Source organism: Canis lupus, chromosome X (assembly GCF_048164855.1).
Source record: "Canis lupus baileyi chromosome X, mCanLup2.hap1, whole genome shotgun sequence".
Lineage (NCBI taxonomy): Eukaryota > Metazoa > Chordata > Mammalia > Carnivora > Canidae > Canis > Canis lupus.
Genome location: NC_132876.1, coordinates 35745423 through 35767741, shown reverse-complemented (window position 1 = coordinate 35767741; position 22319 = coordinate 35745423). Strand labels below are relative to the sequence as shown.

The 22319-nt window shown below is 40.4% G+C and overlaps 1 protein-coding gene across 9 annotated transcripts in view; it reads left to right on the top strand.

Annotated features, from left to right (window-relative positions):
- The window catches only part of PLS3 (plastin 3), a 91223-nt gene that overhangs the window by 189 nt on the left and 68715 nt on the right, over positions 1–22319 (top strand). For 3 of the 9 annotated variants that reach the window (XM_072816998.1, XM_072816990.1, XM_072816997.1), the window contains exon 2: positions 3536–3616. The exons of 5 other annotated variants lie outside the window; for them this stretch is intronic. The gene's annotated coding sequence lies outside the window, so the exon portion shown is untranslated. Of the gene's footprint in view, positions 1–489; positions 600–3535; positions 3617–22319 lie in introns of those variants that run through there. One more of the 9 variants, XM_072817001.1, reaches the window with a different exon arrangement.

Sequence of the window (22319 nt, the reverse complement as noted above, 5' to 3'; positions counted from 1 at the left end):
AGCGGGCGCCCGGGGCGCGGGCAGGCGTGCGTCCAGGGGAGAGCATCTCCCGGAACTTGGGCTGGAACGTGCCCAGCGCGGGGGGACGCGGGGCGGAGAGGGGGCTGCGGACATTTCCGTCCTGGACCTTGGGCGCCGAAGCGGTCCTCGCACCCAGGATGGGTGGGAGTGACAGCGTTCCCACGACCGCCCGCCGCAAACACGTTTTCTGCTCTTAACGATCGGGGTGGTGGTGTTTCGCTAGTTGCTCCCAACTTGTTGCCTACCTGGGGCCGCGGTCCTTGACGCCCACCCTTGCCCTTCTCCCCGCCGTGGCGGCGGCCCCGAAGTGGGAACGGGGCGGCTAACTTCCCTTCGCCGTCCTCCCCCGGCCCCTGCCCCTGCCCCCCCGCCCGGGCCTCGGGAAATCCCGGAGCCCGCAGCCTGCGACGCCTCCGGCCCCCGCTCGCCCGCCCCGGGTGACCTCCGGGCTCAAGCCAGTTCCGGGTCCCCGAGCGGCTGCCTTGGCCCAGGGAAGGAGCCGGGTTCCGACTGCCGGCCGCCCGCTCGCTTCCCTGGCCACTGGCGAGAGCGCCGCTACCGCGCCGCGTCTCCTATGAGTAAGCACTTTTTTCTCTTCAGTAGCACAAGCTCCGCGGGCCGTGGGGGCCGAACCCCTCGGTCCTCCTCTCCCCGGACCCCGCGCCTCCCGTGCGCTCCTTGCCCGGCTCCTCCGGTTCTGCAGCCGCGAGCGCGCGCGGCCCGGGCGGCGGCAGCCGGGACCTCCCGCGGCTCCTGGGGAGGCTGAGCGTCGGGCGGAGCCCGAGGGGGGTGATCTCCCCTCCCCCGCCCCCCAGCTGCACTTGCCGCTGTTTACTTTCCTCCGCCGCAGCACTTAAGCGCGCTAATACGAGGCGGGGGGACGCTGAGCACCCCCGCCCTGGCTTCTCGCCAGTCCCAGAGCTGCAGCCGCTGCTACCGCTCTAGCGCGCGGGCGGCTCCAACCGCTCGGCTCCGGGACAGCGGCTGGTCCCAGGCGGGGGGCGGGGGGGGGGAGTGGGGTCACTGCTGTCTGACACTTGCCCGACGCGGTGCTTCTTGCCGCTCCCCGGATCTGCACCCCACCCGCAGGGGCGCAGGCTGAGCCTAGAACTGTTGGCGAGCCTCGCCTTTTAGGATCCGACGGACGGGATGCTGGCGGGGGCGGGGGGATGGGGCCGAGCGCCTGGCTGGCCTCGACGTAGGTTGAAAACGTCAAGTGAAATGACAGACTCCTGAGAGAGAAGCACTTAGCGCCACTTTATTGATGTCACAATGTGTCTTGGGAGCCTCAACTTGATCCTGGAGACGCGATTTACAGTGAATTCCAGCGAAGTGGCCGAAGTCCCACACTTGCTGATTGGCATCACGTGCCCCAAGTCTCTGATGCCCCTAGGGTAATGGTCACATGACTTCTTTTGCCTTGAAAACTGGAATGTAATGGCTGAAGCCCATTTTCCAAAACTACCACGACAAAAAAGGAGAGGGGGAGTGTGAACTAGCCTCTACTCCAGGGAATTCTACTTGGATTTGGAGGAGGGGAACAGAAAGGGAATTTGGTGCTCCGATTTTATCCGAAGTAAAAACGGGAGCTGTTTTTAAAATAACTATTTGAAATATGTTTGTGCTGGGATATATATCTCCCCAGTGGCTCTCCTAAATTTAAAAAAATCTTACTAATTATTTGGTAGGGAAGCCGTCCATTAGTTCACACCCACTTCATCCCTAAATGATAGTTTTGAAGCCATATTCCGTAAGATAGTGTCACAAAAAATTAGGATTTACCCATATTCCTGGTTCTGGCCTATATTCTAATTGAACTGTTCTCTTTAATAGACATCTACGTGAAGGTGGTGGTTCATTTCTTGACTAAAATTAACCACCAGTAATTTGTAGTTTGGAATTAATTGGATCAGAAATCAGCTACAAAAACAGTGGATTCTAAATCTGATAAATCGAGTTGGTTGGGTTTTTGCCTGTTAGTATCTAGATGGAATGATGAGAAGCCCCTGAAACAACTCGGGTGACGACCAGTACTCGCCCATGTGGCCCAAGTTAAGATTGCTGTTGGAAAAACGTGGCAGTTCTGATATTCAGATTATATTGTGCTGAGTATAGAAATGGGCAGGGCGGGGTGGGGGAGAGAAAAATGGGCAGAGGAGTCTCTGAGGTTAGGAGTTTAAAAACTTATTTACAAAAGTGGATCCAGTTGATACATATTCAGCCTTGAAACTAGGGCAGCTATAAATGAAAGTGGGAACATTTAAGAGATTTTTTGGCTTTGTAGGCATTAGCCAAAAAAAACCCTCTGTCTACTGCAGCAACCTCGGAATGACTGGAGCACTCCATTTTTGTGCTGTGCCTGGGTTTCTGAGCCTAAAAACTAGAACTACTTAAAGCAGGGCTAGCCTTGTGGCACAGATTTGCTCAAAGTGGGATTAAGCCACACCTGAGTCGTTGGAGTTAACTACACTGGTAGATAGACCCCCCTAGTGGAAGTGAGGTGATCATATATTTTAGATTGAACTCCTAATACGTATCTTAACCTCAAAGAGAGAATACAATTATCCAACCAGGTTAAAGTGATGGGGACATAAGCTCTTTTTAAAATATTAACACATCAAAATAGTATCATCGCTAGGCTCTCAGTCGACCAAGCATTTCATTTCATTGTCTTCAAATGTACACTCCTTTAAAACCACTGACTCTGTTACTGACTTAATGTGGGGGGGGGGGGTATCATTTAATGAACTCAGGTTTTTCTTAAGATTAGGAGGTTGTGAGTCTAATTCTTAATGTCTACTGTTAGATCTAGCAATTTATCAACCACTCTCTTTCCCCGGGGTGGGGAAGCCAAACAAATTATGCTCTGCCTTGACTTAGTGCAGACAGTCAGCGCTGAAGTTGAAGGGTCTCCAGTCTGATGCCATCATTTAGATTCCATAGCTAAAAACGTCTGGGCTTATGGCATTTGGGGTAGAAGGATTAATTATAACTGGTGAGTAATATTTTGGTTGAGATTACATCTCTTCTACAAATGGTTACATGCACATTAGACTTGACTATTTATACTGGCAGACTGTCAGTATCCAGGGCACTATCAGAAACCAACTGAAATTTTGCTCCTAGGCAAACCGCATGACTGTTACTAAAAAGAAGGGGGTAGCTTGGCCATGGTACTCGAGAACTAAAGTGATTCTTTTTGGTGAAACCGACAGGGGTGAAAAGGAAGAAAGTCCGCTTTCCATTGGCTTTAGGCATCATTTCTCCTTGCCTTTCCAAGAAATTTACTGATATGATATTTTTACCACATATGATAAATTCAGGAATCCGCTCTTCTGTTTCATGGAGCTCAGCCTAGGCAAAATGCGAACACTAAACTTTTTGCTGGTCAGTACAGATTCCAAAAGTAGCTGGTATAAAATTAAAAACCATCATCTATCAATATACAATTCAGGTATCTCTTTTTAAAATTGTTTCATATTTGCTCACGTGATCGTTTTTCTTTTGGTTGAAGGTAATCCAGGGAGGGAAAAATTTGATCTGTGAAACTAATAAAACACAGTTTGGATGAAAACAGATCGTGTTTTGAGTCTGTGTAAGTATTCTAGAAAGTGATCTGCCATATATATGTACATTCAGTGTGTTGGGAGGTTTCAAAAGCTTTTTGGATACATTATACTGTTGGAAGTTCTCAGACACCAATGGTCAGGACTAGCTGTTTTTTGTTATACAGCTTTGGTTACAGTTATGGCTTAGAAATACAAAAAACTGTCTAATCATGAAATGTCAGGCTCAGAAGGTCATAACTCTTGGGCCAACTTACTGTAGTTATGAAGGTAAGGCACTGTCAAAAAAATTCAGTATGTTTAATAATACCTAATTTGCCTTAATCTTGGCACTTGAAAAAAAAAATCTTGGCACTTGAAAGACAAATGTCAGTATTTGATGTTTTAGGGATGAAAAAAAAACATGCTTTTAAGTGAAAATTGAAATACTAAGGGAAAAATATATCTACCTTCAGAAGAGCTCAATTTTATACGTCTCAGCTACTGACTGACTCCTAGTTTGACCTGGGGAAAGTTACTTAAAATTACTATATTGAGGGGTGCATGGGTGGCTCAGTTGGTTAAGTGGCTGCCTTCAGCTCAGGTGGTGATCACAGAGTTCTGGGATCTCAAGCCCCTACCCCCGCCCCCCATGGGGCTCTCTGCTCAGTGGGGAGTCTGCTCCTCCCTCTCCCTCTGACCCTCCCTCCTAGCTGGTGTTCTATCTCAAATGAATAAATAATCTTTAAAATATTACTGTATTGATAATGCACATCGAGTACATTATATATCTTCTCATTTATACAATTGTGGGCATGGCTCAAGGTTTTGGGTTTGCCGGGGATTTTTCCCCCCCAAATAGTTGTAGTCTGGCTTATTTCAGTTTTATTAGTTGATTTTTCAAGTTTTAATGCCCCCATACAGAACCAAACTAACTACCTCGTTGGCACTTTGGTAGCTATTCAGGAAGATGGTCACCAGTGGCCCATTCTATGACTCGTGTTAGCTCTTTAAAATATAGAGGTACTGTTAACATCATTCTGAGCAAGGATTTTGGCACATTAAACCCTACTGATTTTGTATTACGAGAAAGCTTAATTTTTCTTACTGTTTGAGGAAAGGAGGTGGTGTCGTTTATTGGCAAAGGCAGTGAGCATGGAACCCAAGGGCTCTTAGTCCTCTACAGTTTGGACATAAAGGCCATTGTAGGTAAATCACACACATTCTCTGTGTTCATATTTGGATTTTACTTTATTAAAGCCATCTGTTTCCAATCTGTCACAGCCATGCTGAAAGGATAAGTGAGCTATGGATAAGTGAGCCTTGGCTCTTCAGCAGACAGGTGCTATATAAAATCAAAGTACTGTAGTAGTAGGTCACAGGCACACTAAAACTTTTAACAAGAGTCTACGGAAATGGTAGACTCCTCATCACTTCAGTCTCCGCCCCATTTTTGCTTGCCGGCAAATGTTCTCCGGCCATCCAGTTTTACGAGCATAGGAGAAATAGAGCCAGGCATAATCTAATGCAAAATAAGGAGAAACGGCAGATAACAAGAGAACCAAAACCTATATGTAATGCTGGAAGCAATTACTGTGATCGTTTTTTTTGTTTGCTTGGTTTTTTTTTTCTTCTCCTTCTCAAGTAACTACTGAGCAGTATCGTAGTGTTTGTTGGTAATCTTACGGAATCCAATGGCTTATCCAACTTCATAGTTTTGTGACTGCCCATAATGGAGGGGCCCCAGCTGCTCCCGAAAAAGCCAATGCTTCTCCTTAAATTGCCCTTTAGAGGAGTACAGGTTTGCAAAAGCTTCTAATGGAGGAGATAATCTGTGGTATGTTCCTGGTAAGCCCTCATGAACACGGAAAGGGACGTTAATGTAGATCTGCATTTGAGAAGCCCGTTGGATAGCCGGCTGCTGAGGGGTCAGAGTTAATGCCCACCCTCAAAACCATTAACCTTGAATTAATTTTCAGTGTTTATTGTCATCTTGCCAATTACAAGACAGTGTTAACTCTGTCATTCTTTGAGCTACCATGCATTTTTATTTCGTCGGTTTTACTTCTGAATTCCAGTATGTTTAACATACAGTGTTACACTAGTTTTGGCTGTACAATATAGTGATCCAGCAGTTGCTCAGTGCTCATCACCATCAATGTACTTTTAACCCCCTTCACCTATTCCGCCCCCCCCACCAGGTTGTTGTCTATATTTAAGAGACTTCTTTTTCGTTTTTCTCTTTTTTCTTTGTTCACTTGTTTCTTAAATTTTCTTAAATTCCACACATGAGTGAAATCATAGGGTATTTGATATTATTTGTTCAAATATCATTGGTAAAGTGATAGTACTGAATTAAAATGAAATAAGCAGAAACCTCTGAGTTAAAGGGCTTTTGAAATAACCTGGTATCATGTGACTGGTTCTGAAGAGTGGATTCTTTTTGTTCATGGTGGTCAATTTCTTTTATAAAGTCTGATCTCTTGTTTCTACTATCTTTGGTTTAAAAGATTCAATAGCAAGTTATTTTTGTAAGCCATTTATTGAAAATCTAACTCAGATCTTTTAAGCTGCTTATATTATGTGTGTGTATAATAATTTGCATAGAATACATATTTTTCTCTACAATAAAATTTGTGAGGTCAGTGTAATAGCTTTGAATATTTATTATATGCTCTAATTACATAGTGTTGCACTCAGATTGACATTTCTGCTATTGACACTGAATAATACACTATCTTTCATAAACTAATGTAATTTGTAAGCTTTTTTCCTGTATTTAACTAGCTTGTTGTGTATTTCTGGTTTTGTCCTTTCTTATTCTTTTTTGATATTTTGGGGCTTGTATTTCAGGTCAGAGAGAATTAGCATTATAGACTGCATAGTGTTTTCTAGAAGTGATCACGATAGGAAATGCTACAATAGTCAATATGTATGATTTAGTTAATCTACTAGAAACCTATCTTAAGTAGTGAATACTTAAAATATTTTTAACCACTTTGGGTTAAAAAGTTCAAAGTAATCATAAAAATTTTAGAGGAAAATATAAAAGGATTTATAATGAAGAAAATAAAAATTACTCATAATTGTACCACCTGTTCATATTTTTAATCTATTTCCAGTATAGAAAGTTATATATTTTAAAAATTGGAATCATCCTGTATATATAGTTTGTATTCCATTCTTTTCACTTACTTACTATGTTTTCTTGTAATCAAGTATTTTTTTTTTTAGAGATTTTTATTTATTTGAGAGAGGGAGAGCACAAGCAGGGGGAGGGGCAGAGGAGGGAGAGGGAGAGGGTCAAGCAAACTCTATGCTGAGTATGGAGCCAGAAGCTGGGCTGGATCACAGGATCCTGAGATCATGACCTGAGCTGAAGGCAGACACTTAATGGACTGAGCCACCCAGGCACCCGTGTAATCAAACATTTTTGAAAATTTTTAAAATTACTATGATATTCCATATAATGGGTATTTCATAACTTTCACTAATTCCAGGTTGTTGCAAGTTTATGGTGTTCCCATATTTTGTAGATAATGCTTCACTGAACATCCTTGAGCAAAAACCGTTTTGCAACTCTGATTATTTCCTTGAGATAAATATTGAGAGGAGAAATTGCAAAGATTTTTCTCTTTAAAGTCCTCTGCCAATCGCTGAAATTTAAACATTGGCTTAAGCAAAAAGAGGCCTTGATTTCAAACAGTGGTATTCCAACACAAAAAAAGGACTGTTCTTTATATAGTGTATGGTATTTGACTCTAAACTGAAGCTGATTTAGGTAAAGTATATGTCTTGGAAATATTTTGGTTTCCTCTGATCTACTTAACAGGTGCAAAGCAGGATAAAGGAGAATCGTGTGGGGCATACAATCATAGGAAGTCTATTTTTAAAACGGAACTGTTAATGGGGGAAGGGAGACAGGTTTGTTTTTAACTTGCCCTTAGATTTCAGGTTGCTATAAAACTCAGTTCAAGTATCCAGAGCTTATTTGTGACCATAAACCTTCAGTATCGTAAAGGAACTTTTATTTTTTTTATTTTCTTAAGATTTTATTTATTTATTCATGAGAGACCCAGAGAGAGAGGCAGAGACATAGGCAGAGGCTCCCCATGGGGTGCCTGATGCAAGCCGAAGGCAGATGCTCAACCACTGAGCCACCTGGGCATCCCTGTAAAGGAACTTGTAATCCTGGAGTTGGTTAAGTATATTTGTTGATAGGCTTTTCTCCGTCTCAGGCTGGCTGTCCCTTAAATTACCTTGAGATCACTCAATAAATTCGAAGTTTTGTATTTCATTCACATTGCTTAGATAACTCTGCAGAGATTTCAATAGTGGTGGAAACTGATGCTACTACTTAATTTGTTCTAGTATATGGTGACTCCCCAGATTACAAACACTTGATTTAAGAAATAATTCGTATATTTGAATGGGTCATTGTACACTGCATGTACCTCTCAAAACTTGTCCCGTGCTGTTTCACAGACCCTTCCCTAATGTTTTTCTCCTTCCCCCAGGTCGCCAGTCTCACTAGGGACCATATTGGTCTGGGTGTAGCAAGATGACCCAGAAGTGATAGAGAAAATTTGACTGACCTGGGGGTGCCTGGGTGGCTCAGTCAGTTGAGCATCCGACTCTTGGTCTCGGCTCAGGTCATGATTTCAGGGTCCTTAGATTTAGCCCCACGCCAGGCTCTGCCCTCAGTGGGGAGCCTGCGTGAGATTCTCTCCCCCCTCTCCTTCTACCCCTACCTCTACTCACACGTGAATGCTCTTTCTCTCTCTTTAATAAATCTTAAAAAAAAATTTTTGTCTGACCTGACAACTCATTCCTACCATCTCCATTATTTTTTCTTTTCAGAGAGATCATCTACAACTATACTTCATAGTCAGAATGGATGTTAGCATAAAATATGGGTTCCAAGGGCTTTGCTATTTTATGTCTCTGTGACATTAGAGAAGTTCTGTAACTGCTTCAAACCTCAGTTTCACCATCTGTAAAATGGGGCTAATACCCCTTGTTTTCAGTGTTGTCCGTAAAATGAAATGAGAACATTAACAATGAAGCTAGCCAGTAGTAGGTACTCAATAAATACTTCCCTTTTACAGGTGAATGTTTCCCCTTAGATGACCTTGTCAGATATCTTTATCCACCTGTTCATTTTCCTCTGATTCAGACACTTTTTCTTTAAGTATCACTATTCTAGATAAACCAGATAGTTTATTTTTTTCTGCTTTATTTAATGGTGTTGTGAAAATATTGCCTTCCATTGCTTTTTATTGTGGATAGGTAAGATTTTAACAATGTTCCAGGTTGAAAAAGATTCTTGACTTAGCTAGGAAACCTGCTTACCATTTAATTTATTCTTTTGTGACAATATTGCCACCTAACAGTTTAAAAAATTCGCCTTCAAAGGAAAATTGGAAATGTGACTCTATACATACATTACAGAAACCATTATTAAGCCCATTGTGGCTAACAAATACAGCTTAGGGGTGCCTGGGTTGCCCAGTTGGTTAAGCGTCTGCCTTTGGTTCAGAGGGTCTTGATCCCGGGGTCCTGGGATCAAGCCCCGCATGGGGCTGGGAGCCTGCTTCTCCCCCTCCTTCCTGCTTGTGCTCTGTCACTATCTCTGTCTCTCAAATAAAATCTTTTTAAAAAAATACAGCTTAGATCAGAGTGAAAGGTAATGATAGGTAATGTTGATGCTTGATGGGGAGGTGGGGAGGGAAAAAAGCTTCAGCGTCTTCAGTGCTTCTGCAGTAGGAGGAATAGAAATGTGAATGTTGGGAAGTTTACCTTTGTAAAAATAGGAGACAAGAAAATAGTGAAAACTTAGTGTTGGGGAATGCAGAGAGGCAAAGGGTTATAAACGAAATCAGCATCTTTCCAAGATGACATGTAGCCTTTGGAAAATGGGTGAATCCAAAACATGTTAATCTTAAATTTATGATGCCCCTTGTTTCCTCTAGTGGAAGTTTTCAAAAGCAAAAACCAGGAAATGATGAAGGACACTGACGCATTCAACAAATATTTTGAGCACTTTGTGGGTCTCCAGTTTAAAGCTACAGTTGGAATCATTTTTACATGTGACCATGAATAATTCAAATTTATATCTTATGATTAAAAAACAAATATAACCAAATTAGTTAGTGTATATAGATCACCAAAAAGTAATACTGACAGATTTACATGTTTAAAAATATAAGCCAGCCCACACATTTGGTGTCTGATCCTAAATCAAAGCGTTCCAGCATTTGTTGGCCCTCTGGGGGGAGGGGGGGGGAGAAAAAAAGAAAGAAAAGGCAAACTAGAATCTATTCATAGGTGCAAGCCAAAGATGGGAAACTTCCCTAACCAGAGATTTGTGTAAAGAGGAAGGGAAGGAGGATTTGTCAAGTCCCTCAAGATATCTAAGAATTACATAAAAGAAGGCCTCTAGGCCAGTTATTTGTTATTTTTCAAAGATGTTATTTATATATTTGACGAGAGAGAGAGAGCACGAGCAGAGGGGAGGGGTGGGGGGGGAGAAGCGGACTCCCTGCTGAGCAGAGAGCCTGATGTGGGGCTTGATCCCAGGACCCTGAGATCATGACCTAAGCCCAAGACACACGCTTAACCCACTGAGCCACCCAAGCGCCCCCTAGGCCATTTATAAATAGATGTAAACTCAGGAAAACTTTAAAATGTGCCCATAGTTCCCAAATATATATTGAGAATAGTATAAACTCCAGATGAAGTACTAGTTAACCAGGGATAGTAACATAGATGATGCCTTAATTACTGAGTTTGTGGGATGGTTTCATCATTCAACAACAACAAAAATATGTAACAAAGACTTTTAGATGCCATCACTGTAAAGGTGGGTAAGATACACCTGCAGCCTAGTAGAAGCAAAAAATACAAAATATTGGATTTCATGAAAGCTAAAAATATTCTTCCATGTAGAAAATGAACTTAAATATGGCCCTTTCTCTCAACATAAAATAATTTCTAAATTTAAACCTTGTGTGAACAAAGACATTCATTTATAACCCAATATAATCAAATCTAAACTAAGAACAAATCAAATTTAAACATTGTTATTTCTTTGCAATAATTATTGCATCCTAAAAAACAGTGCCCACTATGAGTTAATTTTACTTAAATAGAACATTGCTCAGCCTATAAATGAAGGTCAGCAGACAGCAGTGTCTTGGAATAAAATAGCCCTTTGGCAAGAAAATGAGCCACACCCCATTTAGTTTTTACAAAAATAAAATTCTTTCCAGCTTTACTAAATTGTAGATGTTGTGCACAGCATGGAGCTCTGCTGTCGTTGGAGCCACAGCTGTGGAAACAGCCATGTGTGCAGAAGCCCCGAGAAACATTGATAAGCCGTTAGTTGTACCTGCAGTTCTTGGGCTTTCTGTAGTACAGTATTCTGTTAAGTTTTATCTGACTCCAGAAGAGTAGTGAGTACCTACACCTTAATTTCCTTCCTTGAACTTCTTGATTGTCACAGACTTTACAATGAGCAGGAAAAGCCCGAATTCCAAATCTCATCATCATTTCATTTTGGTGGGAGAGCATCAGATGCTCTGTGGACTATGTCTGGGTGTACCATGGAAAGAACTGTGTTTCTAGAGAGAAAGGAAGAGGAACTCTGAGGGGAAGCCCCATTCTTCTAGTTCTTTCACTGTACCTAGCACAAGGCAGATCTCCATACATACATAACATTTAAAAGGACAAAAAAGATGGGATGCCTGGGTGGCTCAGCGGTTGAGCATCTGCCTTCAGCCCAGGGCGTGATCCCAGGGTCCTGGGATTGAGTCCCGCATCAGGCTCCTTGCAGGGAGCCTGCTTCTCCCTCTGCTCCGCTCTCTCTCATGAATAAATAAATCTTTTTTTAAAAAAACAAAAAAGAAATGGCTGTGAATGACCTTTACAGATGAAGATTAAATTTGAAAACCTAACCAGCATAATTTGTAACTTAGGAAACACACCAAATAAAATACATAATCGGGGATCCCTGGGTGGCGCAGCGGTTTAGCGCCTGCCTTTGGCCCAGGGCGCGATCCTGGAGACCCGGGATCGAGTCCCACGTCGGGCTCCTGGTGCATGGAGCCTGCTTCTTCCTCTGCCTGTGTCTCTGCCTCTCTCTCTCTCTCTCTCTGTGTGAATATCATAAATAAATAAATAAAATTAAAAAAAAATAAAATACATAATCATGTGAACCTACAAGAAGACTAAGCCAATGGTTTCCTTGGTTTTCTTTCTCATTCAGTTGTTTTAAACAAATAGGAGTTAATGTTATGGCTGGCATTTGCATTGTGATAACTGCTTAATTTTTGACTCAAAGAAGAAAATGGGACATACTAATTTTTTATTTTATTTTATTTTTTACATTTTGAAGTGGTTTTATTGAGTAAAGTGTACAGCTTCAGCGGATTTTGGCATATTCAGAGATACGGATAATCATCACCATGGTCAATTCTTAAACATTTTCCTCCCCTCAGAAAGAAACTTCATGCTCTTGAGTTATTACTCTCCCCCGCCCTCTATGTCCCTAGCTTCCCCCTCCTTATTCTTCAGCAACCGCTAATCTACTTTCTGTCTCCATCAGTATCCACATTCTGACTTTCATACGAATGGAACATAGAGCCACATGGTCTTTTGTGACTGGCTTCTTTCACTTGGTATAGTGTTTTCAAGGTTTAGTCACACTGTAGCATGTACCAGTACTTCATTCCGTTTTATGGCTGAAAAATATTCCATTGTATGGATGTACCACCTTTTGTTTGTCCATGTATCCATTTGATAGACATTTGGGTTGTTTCCACTTTTTGGCTATTAGGAATAATGGACAATGCTGATATTAAATGACTAACCACAGGTCAGCTAATGATGTAGAAGTGGTACTGACAAGATGCCGTTTCACTTCTCACTACTCTATTACTGTAAATCTTTGCTTTGATTGACTCTCAGCAGTACTGATTTTTACGTCTCAAGGTAGCTGAATTTTGGTTTCCTAATGTTTAGTTGCGTATTATCACCTTGTTGCCAATTCCTTTTTCTTTAGTAATATTTTCACTCGAATAATTGAAAGCCTGTGCAAGTTGTATAATCACCTTTTCTAAAACTCACTGTAAAATAAATAAAACTCACTGTATAATAGATCTATACAGAATTTCTTGTTTATACACATTTATTGAACACCTATTAAGTATTGAGCACAGTGGTTTCAGCTGATCTAAAGCATTATTGAACACATCTAATATATTTCTTTAATTTATTTTTCAAATATGAAACATTCACAGAACAAAATTCGAAAGCTATAAAAGGACATAAAAGAAAATGAGCCTTCTGCTCCAGACCTGAACCTCCATTTCCCTTTCCAAGAGCTGACCATTAGAACCTAGTTCCTTGTGTATCCATCCAGAAATAATATTGAGTACACTTAACGCTTGATGTTTTCGGAAGAGCATGGTGTTCCACATTTGGAACTGATGTTAAGGTTGAGGAATTCTTTACTTTCTGCCTTAAATATGAGAATGAGAGATTATCAAAGAATGATTAAAAGAATCGCCTTTAGTTTCAGATCCGTTTTTCTTTCAAGCACCCTTGACCACCTCCAATTCACCTGCATGGTATCAGGTCAAAATAGCTAATGATACTAGAACTGACTTCTGCCATTGTGTTCTGGATTCAACCCATAGAGACGTTTCTAGACCCAGTCTCCTTAGTCTTTTTTTTTTTTTTTTAAACATTTTATTTATTCACAAGAGACACAGGCAGAGATACAGGCAGGCAGAAGGAGAAGCAGGCTCCCCAGGGGGAGCCTGATGCGGGAGTCGATCCCAGGATCCCGGGATCACGACCTGAGCTGAAGGCAGACACTCAACCACTGAGCCATCCAGGCATCCCTTTTTTTTTTTTTTTCTTTTAAGTAGGCTGCAGGCCCAACGTGGAGCCCAGTGTGGGGCTTGAACTCACAACCCTGAGATCAAGACCTGAGCTGAAATCAAGATTCAGACGTTTAAAAAAAAAAAAAAAAAAAAGAGTCAGACGTTTAATCAACTGAGCCATGTAGCCCCCCCCCCCCCCAGTCTCCTTAGTCTTATGGATGGTGTATACCTAACATAAGGATAGCCCTCCCTGAGGGAGGAGGGTTGTAGTTCAGCTAAGAAAAGCTATAATTTCCGGGAAAGCCATTTAGAACTTGCTAGATAATTACTTAATTCATTTAACAGGCCTTTATTAATTATAAACAGTGTGCCAGGCACTGGTATCACCAAGAGAAATCAAACAATGGCACATTGTTTGAAGAGCTCAGAGTCTAATCTGGCCACTGATTTTTACAGATGAGGTGACAGGTTTAGTTGATTTTGACTTGCCCCAGCATCCAGTGGTCGAGGACAGGGATGGAATGTAGAATGTAGAGTTGCCTGTTACCTAATTCATCACATTTCTCACCATGAATTCAAACACCACATCCAGAATCCAACTTTGTTTACTAGGAAAGCCTCTTCCTCTCTGAATTAGCTTATACTAAAGGGCGTTTTCCTTCAAGTGTTAAGAAAATGGCAGATGCCAAGTCATTCAACTTGACAGGAACTGAGATACACTTCACCTATAACTTAAGCAGCTTGGTTTAACTCGGCCAGCGCTTTGTCACTAATGGAAATTCATTAGAAATGGCTTTACAGTGGTGGATTATTTTTCTAGGTCATACATTTAGTCCAGACTACTCTTACACTAACAAAACTGCAGTCCTGATTACTGATCTTAAGAGAGTTTCCTATATTGTGATGTATCCAAAAGATTTTGAAAACTCTAGTGTCAATATATTGGATATACATTATGAGATTGATCACTCTTGATTTCTTTTGAAGTGGTTTTTGTCACTCTCTGAGAGCTGGTATTTCCTCTTTGTCTTATTACACACACACACACACACACACACACAAACAATTCCATTTCATTCATTTATACAAATATTTACTGAGTGCCTTCTATAGGTCAGGGGATGTCCTAGGACACTGGCAATGATAACTTTGAATGAAACAAACAAAGGTTACCATCCTTATGAGGCTTACATCCTACTAGGGAAAGATAGAAAATAAACGATAATATAGTGTATTTGTTGGTAGTGTGTTGTGAAGAAAATTGCAGCAGGATTAAAGATCCAGGGAGTGGTGATGGGCACTGAGGGGGGGCACTTGATGGGATAAGCACTGGGTGTTATGCTCTATGTTGGCAAATTGAACTCCAATTAAAAAAAAAAAAAAAAAAAAAAGATCCAGGGAGTGGGAAGAGGGGCATTGCTATCTCCAAGTCAGGTGGTCACAGAGGCTTCACTGACAGGAAGATATGTGGGGCAGGACATGAAGGAGATCAAGGAAGGAGCCATGATCAGTTCCTGATCTGGGGCGAAGTGCCAGTTAACTAAATAATTCCAATAACGGGGGATCCCTGGGTGGCGCAGCGGTTTAGCACCTGCCTTTGGCCCAGGGCGTGATCCTGGAGACCCGGGATCGAATCCCACGTCGGGCTCCCGGTGCATGGAGCCTGCTTCTCCCTCTGCCTATGTCTCTGCCTCTCTCTCTCTCTCTCTCTCTGTGTGTGTGTGTATGTGTGACTATCATAAATAAATAAAAATTTTAAAAAACTAAAAAAAAATAATAATTCCAATAAAGGGTACCTAAATTATCATATACTGATGGGTTTCAGCCCTGAAATTCTCCTTTATTTCAGCTTCTTATTTTGGTATTGAACAGAAAAAGAAAGTATCTTTTACCCAGATCAGATACTCTAATAGAGTCATGAATTGACTGTCTATGGTAAAGCTGTTAATAGTTATGTCAATAATGTTTTGGAAAGATTAGTGGGAATAATGTTGAAAACGGAATATGGTATTATTGCAAGTAGATTTTATTCTCTTTTCCTTATCAATTTAATTATACTATATTCTGTGTTTGTCTGAATTCGATTTTTTAAAAATGTTTACTTTGCCATAATCATAGACTGTACCTGTAAGAAAGAACCTGGAGGGATGCCTGGATGGCTCAGTGGTTGAGCATCTGCCTTCCACCCAGGGCGTGATCCTGGAGGTCCCGGATCAAGTCCCACATTGGGCTCCCTGCAGGGAGCCTGCTTCTCCCTCTGCCGGTGTCTCTGCCTCTCTCTGTGTGTATCTCTCATGAATAAATAAATATAATCTTTAAAAAAAAAATGAAAGCACTTGGAAAGATCTTGTATACCCTTTACCCAGTTTCCCCCAATGGGAACCTCTTGTAAGACCATAGTGCAGAATCAAAGTGAAGTTCCATCAGTGCTAGAATCCCTTTTGTTAACCTTTTAGAACAACACATACCTCCTTACCCCTGCCCCTGTCTCTACCCCTGGAAACCATTCATCTGTTCTGCATTTCTATAATTTTGTCATTTCAAAAGTACTATATAAATGAAATCACAAGGGCACCTGGGTGGCGCAGTTGGTTGAGCAACTAGCTTGGTTTCGGCACAGGTCATGATCTCAGGGTTGTGAGATCGAGCCCTGCATCAGGCTCTGCTCAGTGTGGAGTCTGCTTGAGATTCTTTCTCCCTCTCCTTCTGCACCTCTTGCTTGTGCTCACTCTTAATCTCTCTCTCAAATTAATAAATCTTTTTAAAAAATTAATGAAATCACAGAATTTGTAAAATCTTGGGATTTTTTTTCACTCAGCATAAGTTTCTGGAGATTCACCCAAGCTGTCTATATCAACACTTCCTTTTTATTGCTGAGTAGTGTTCAGTGGTGTAGATGTACTACAGTTTTGTGAACCATTCACCCACTGGAGAACTTCTGAGCCATTTCTAGTTTTGGCTATTACAAATAAAGCTGCTGTAAACATGTGTGTACAGGTTTTTGTGTGAATGTTAAGTTTTTATTTCTTTAGGATTCGTGCCCAAAAAGTGCAATTTCTGAGTTGTAGGAGAGTTGCATATTTAGTTTTGTAAGACACTGCCAAAACATTTTTCCAGAGTGACTGTGCCATTTAATCTCCCACCAGCAGTGTATGAGTGGTACAGTTTTTCCACATCTCTGCCAGCATTTGGTGTTGTCACTTTTTTTTTTTTAAAGCCATTCTGATAGGTGTGTAGTGATTTCTCATTGTGGTTTTATTTTACATCTCCCAGTGGTTAATGATGTTGAACATCTTTTTATGTGCTTCTTTCCTATCCATGTATCCTCTTGGGTGTAATATCTGTTCATGTCTTTTGCCTATTTTTCTTAATGGGACTTTTTTAAATGTTGAGTTGTAAGAGGTCTTTTATATTCTAGATAGTAATCCTTTGTCCAATATGTGGTATACAGCTATTTTCTCTTAGTCTGTAACTTGTCTTTCCATCCTCTGAACCAAAGGCGTTCAGAGAACAAAGGTATTTATTTTGACGAAGCCAAATTTGTCACTATTTCTTTTTATGAATTGGCTTTTTGATGTCATGTCATGTCTAACACCCCTTCACTAAACATGGTTCTGAAAGAGTTTTTCTAAGTTGTTTTCTAAAGTTGTATGGTGTTATGTTTCACATTTAAGTCTGTGACCCATTTTGAGTTAATTTTTGTGTAAAAGTGTGAGGTTTAGATTGAAGTTCTTTTTTTTTTTTTTTTTAATGGTTGTCCAATTGCCCCAGCACCACTACTTCACTGATGCACTTCTACACCCTTGTCACAAATTGGTTGAGTATACTCGTGTAGGTCTCCTTCTGGGTTCCTTGACCTGTTCCATTGTTCTGTGTCTGTTGCTCTGCCAACCCCACATTGTTTTGATTCCTGCAGCCACAAGATAGGATTTGACACCAGACAGACCCACTTTATTTTTCAATATATTTTACCTGTGGCAAGACCTGCTTGTTTCCACATAAGTTTTTAGACTAAGTTGGTCTGTGACTACATAAAACTATGCTAGGATATTGATAGAAATTGCATTAATGAATTAGAATTTTGAGATTGCATACGTAATGTTAAGTTAAAAATTGTAATTCCAATAAGGAAGGCAATTTAATTTTTTCCGTGGTCTCATGCTAGGTCTTACTTTCTACAGTGGTCCCAATTTTTATGATTTTAATTTTTTATCTTTTTTACAGATTTATTTATTCATTTAAGCAATCTCCACACCCAATGTGGGGTTCAAACTCACGACACTGAGATCAAGAGCCACATACTCCACGGACTGAGCTAGCCAGGCACCCCAACTGCTATGATTTTTAAATCATTGAAAGAATATTAGTTGGTCATTTCTTTCCAGACATAACTTAGATGCCTTTTTTTGATTGCCAAAGTTAGAAGTTTCCTTTTTTTTCAAATGAATGTCACATTGATATATCTTGATTTAGATATATAACTTTCAGGTTCTAAATCATTGATCTAATTTTCAGTTTAAAACTTTTTTGAAGGCTTACTTCCAGATTTTTTTTTTTAAGATTTTTTAATTTATTCATGACAGACACAGAGAGGCAGAGACACAGGCAGAGGGAGAAGCAGGCTCCATGCAGAGAGCCAAATGTGGGACACCATCTCGGGTCTCCAGGATCACACCCCATGCTGAAGGCGGCACTAAACCCCTGGGCTACTGGGGCTGCCCTTCCAGAATTTTTAAACCCCCCCCCCCACATTAGATTTTTGTGTACAAGTTTCCTAAACCTATCGTTCTACCTTAAGGAGATTATGGTTTACCTTTCCTGTTGTTTTAAACAAATGCGTTTCCTCAAATAGCAAAACAGAATATGCCACTAAAGCAATGGGATTTAGGGTATTGAAGTTTGGAATGTGCTTGTTATTCACAAATAGTAAACCAAGTTTTAAAACTTTTGGTCATTCTCATGTTTTGATTTTTGATTCTGCAAAATAAAATCTTAAAAATTACAAAAAGAACCTGGTAAACTTCTTAGTTTAAATAGGACACTTGGAAACTTATTCTTAGGTGTAAAAAAAAAAAAAAGAGGACTGTTAAATTGATTAGGGCTGAAGAAGAATGGAAGAGAAAATGTCACCTTGTTGCTTTTGGGTAAGGGAAAGTGAATGAGATCATGCTCTCATTTCTGTCTTGCTTTCTCAAGATAAAATTTTTCCACTCTTCTTTCTGCTTAATGAGGGTGGAGGCACCAAAAAACCTCTGGCTATCTTTCCTATCCTGTTTATATTCTAGATTGGCTTTTATTGCTTTAACAGAATGTATCACTGGTGGCCTATAACATTATGTATGTGGTATTAAGTAGTTAGGCTTAGACAGGAACTTGAAAATCACAGTCCAAGGATACTACCTTGATAAGTACAGTTAGCAGAATTAATTTCCCAATAATGAAAACTTCCCTAAGTTAGAGCCTATGGCTCAGTTTTAGTATAATCATCATAGTGAAATTTACTACCACTGATTTCACCCATTGTTTCTCCCCCCGCCTCACCTATAACTAACTTTGTTTAGGTAATGGTCAAGCTACCCCATAATCTTCCCTATAATTGGGGAAAAAAGTGTAATTTAAGGAAGAATGCAATAAAATAGTGCTTATCATAAACAGATATTCCAATTTCTTATTTTCACATGTAGGTTATCTGCATTTGTTTTTATTTATTTGGTCTAATGAGAGACTTAAAAGTACCTTCTTTAAAGCAGTGAATTCTCAGAATCATTAAGCCTATGACAGTCTACCCCATCAAAAGAACACTGCTAATGGCTTTAGCCAACCTCTAAGGTAACATAGTACCAGGGAGAGGGATAAACTCAGAGAAGGAGGAAGTTACTCTGGTGTGGGTGACTTTTTGCTAACAATACGATTTTTAGCAAGTGAAAGCCACACAAGCTATTTGCTTTGTGGCAGAATTATAATGAGACTTTTTAGTTTAACCAGGTAACAGATTGCCAAATAAAATACTGAGCAAGCAACACTGGTCAGTTAGAATTCAGGCTCTAAAAACCGGAGCCAGTGTAGTGTAATGTTTACAGATTCAACTTCATTTTCAAAGAAATAAAATTGGGGCATCTCAGCAAAACTATAATTAATAACATTTATGGGGCATCTCCCACATGTTTGAGCAGTATGGGCAGATAACACTTTATGAGCCCACAGTATTTTTGCACCCAATCTTAAGGATAACCCTACATTGTGTTCAGGATTCTGTATTGGGCTAAATTTAACAAATGACCATTATGTGTGGAAAATAGCAACCATTGTTGTTGAACTAAACTCTCTCTGGAGGGCAGCCTTTGTGGCTCAGCGGTTTAGCGCTACCTTCAGCCCAGGGCCTGATCCTGGGGGACCGGGGATCGAGTCCCACGTCCCGCTCCCTGCATTGAGCTTGTTTCTCCCTCTGCCTGTGTCTCTGCCTCCCTCTCTCTTTCTCTCTCCTCTCTCTCTCTCTCTCTGTGTGTCTCTCATGAATAAATAAATAAAATCTTAAAAAAACAGCTCTGAAGATCAAAAAATCTTTTAATTAAGCTACTAAAAATTAATGACAACATAACCAAAGAAATTAATCATAAAAGAATGGATAGAAGCAGAAAACCTCGTGCAATTGTTGAATGATACCTAGTAAAGGAACTCTAAGCTGGGGGCTGTTTACTTATCTAAAAAGTTCCAAAGGTATATATATACAGAAAAATTTTTAAGCTTAGACCTTCAAGCTGGCTGTTCATGACAAACTCCCAGTGAACCGAAAGTAATTTGTGTTGTATTTCGAAAATGTATATATGTGCTTGCAAGAATTACATGGGAGAATTAGATTTACCTAGAGTACCTGGTGGTTCTTATAGGAAATATTGGCAGTCTTAAAGACGTTTTGTTAGACAATGAGGCAACAATTTTTTTTTCTCTGGGAATGTGTCTCCACAGTAATAGCGGAAGTCAGAAATTATTTCACATGCAAATATATCTGAACCTCTTCATGAATGCATTTAACACTTTGAAGTGATGGCAACATCTGGTAACAAGTAGAAACCAGCGTCTTATAAACTAGAGGTTCATGTTACCACTTCATCTGAATTAGTCATTTAAAGGGGTTTTATATGTCTTCCTAAGAACTGACAAGGTTAATCTTGTTCTAGGGCAGGCAGGCAGGAAATGCTAAAGCCGCTCTTTCTTTTGAAGATTTCAGTATTCCTTGTGAGGTCGAAATGTACTCGTTTTAAAGTTTAGAGAACTAGAAGCAGTGGTATCTTGACAGCTAAGTGAGATTTTTCTTTCTCTCTTTGTGTGGTAAATTTGAGGGAAAAAATAAAATTCAGAGTTCTTTATACTTTCCATTTTACTTCTTTTCTCTGAAGTGCCTTGATTTTCTCAAAGTGGAGAATTTTAAGAATCCTTCCCTTCATATTTCACTCAAATGTGATCATAGATTCAGTGCCACTAGGAAGATGTAACCTACGATTTGTGTTGCTAGATTGGCTCTCAGGAATCCTCTTATTTGGGATCCCTGAGTGGCTCAGTGGTTTGGCGCCTGCCTTTGGCCCAGGGCGTAATCCTGGAGACCCGGGATCGAGTCCCACGTCGGGCTCCCGACATGGAGCCTGCTTCTCCCTCTGCCTGTGTCTCCGCCTCCCTCTCTCTCTCTATCATAAATAAATAAATAAATCTTTAAAAAAAAAAAAAAGGAATCCTCTTATTTTGTAGAGTTACCCAGTGTGATAAGAAAAGACACCTTTTGTGTTTATATTTATTTGGTACGTATTACAAGCACTAAAAGTTTGCCCTTGGTTATGTAATAACCCACTATAGCAAATGAGTTTAATTCCCTTTGGATGCAATGTCATTATCATATATTATGTGTGCCAGGCACTGTTCTAGATGCTTGAGATAGATCGGTAAACAAAGCAGACCAACCACTGCCTTCATAGACATTAGCTAATATTAAATATTGAAGCAGTTGAGCAATTTTAAATCATTTAATGCTCTCAGCTTTTTTTTTTTAAGATTTTGTTTATTTATTCATGAAAGATAGATAGAGAGAGAGAGAGACAGAGACAGAGACAGAGACAGGCAGAGGGAGAAGCAGGCTCCATGCAGGAAGCCTGATGTGGAACTCAATCCCTGGACTCTGGGATCATGCACTGAGCCAAAGGCAGGTGCTCAACTGCTGAGCCACCCAGGGATCCCCACTCTCAGCTTTTAAAGACTTTCATTGCATGAGCTTTGAGAACTCTTATACATTTTATCTGAAGTTTGAATAGGGAAAAATTGACAATTTGTTTGGAATATATGGCACTAAGCTGGAACCTGATAAGTAAATAATTGATTTTTTGGTTATCGCTTTTATTTTTCATTTATTAATGTTATAATCAGAACACTTTAGTAACTGAGGACTGTTACCAGTCGAACATGTGGATTTGTTCTTCAGGATGGGCTTAGTTTGTGTGGAGGGAGGTGGTGAAAAAGACACAGTAGCCCTAGAAATTAACGTATGCTAACGTATGGCATTTATAAATGTTGCCTTCAGTCATTTGAAGGATTCTAGAATTCTTAGTGTTCACCATGGAAAATGAATGTATCACTCAGTTATTTTTGCCTATGTGAGTAGTACAAGAGCTGACTCAAAGGATATGACATGATGGTTCCTGTCCTGCAGTGAAATAAGATGATGGCTTGTGGTGGAAACATGATGTGGTCATGCCCATATTCGTTCACATCCCTTGTTCGTTTCCTTTTAGAGAGGAACATCAGAGAGACTTTCTCGTTTCTTAGTTTCTTGGTTTCTTTTTTGTATTTTCTTTTTCTGCCGTTTGTCCTTTCTCTTTTC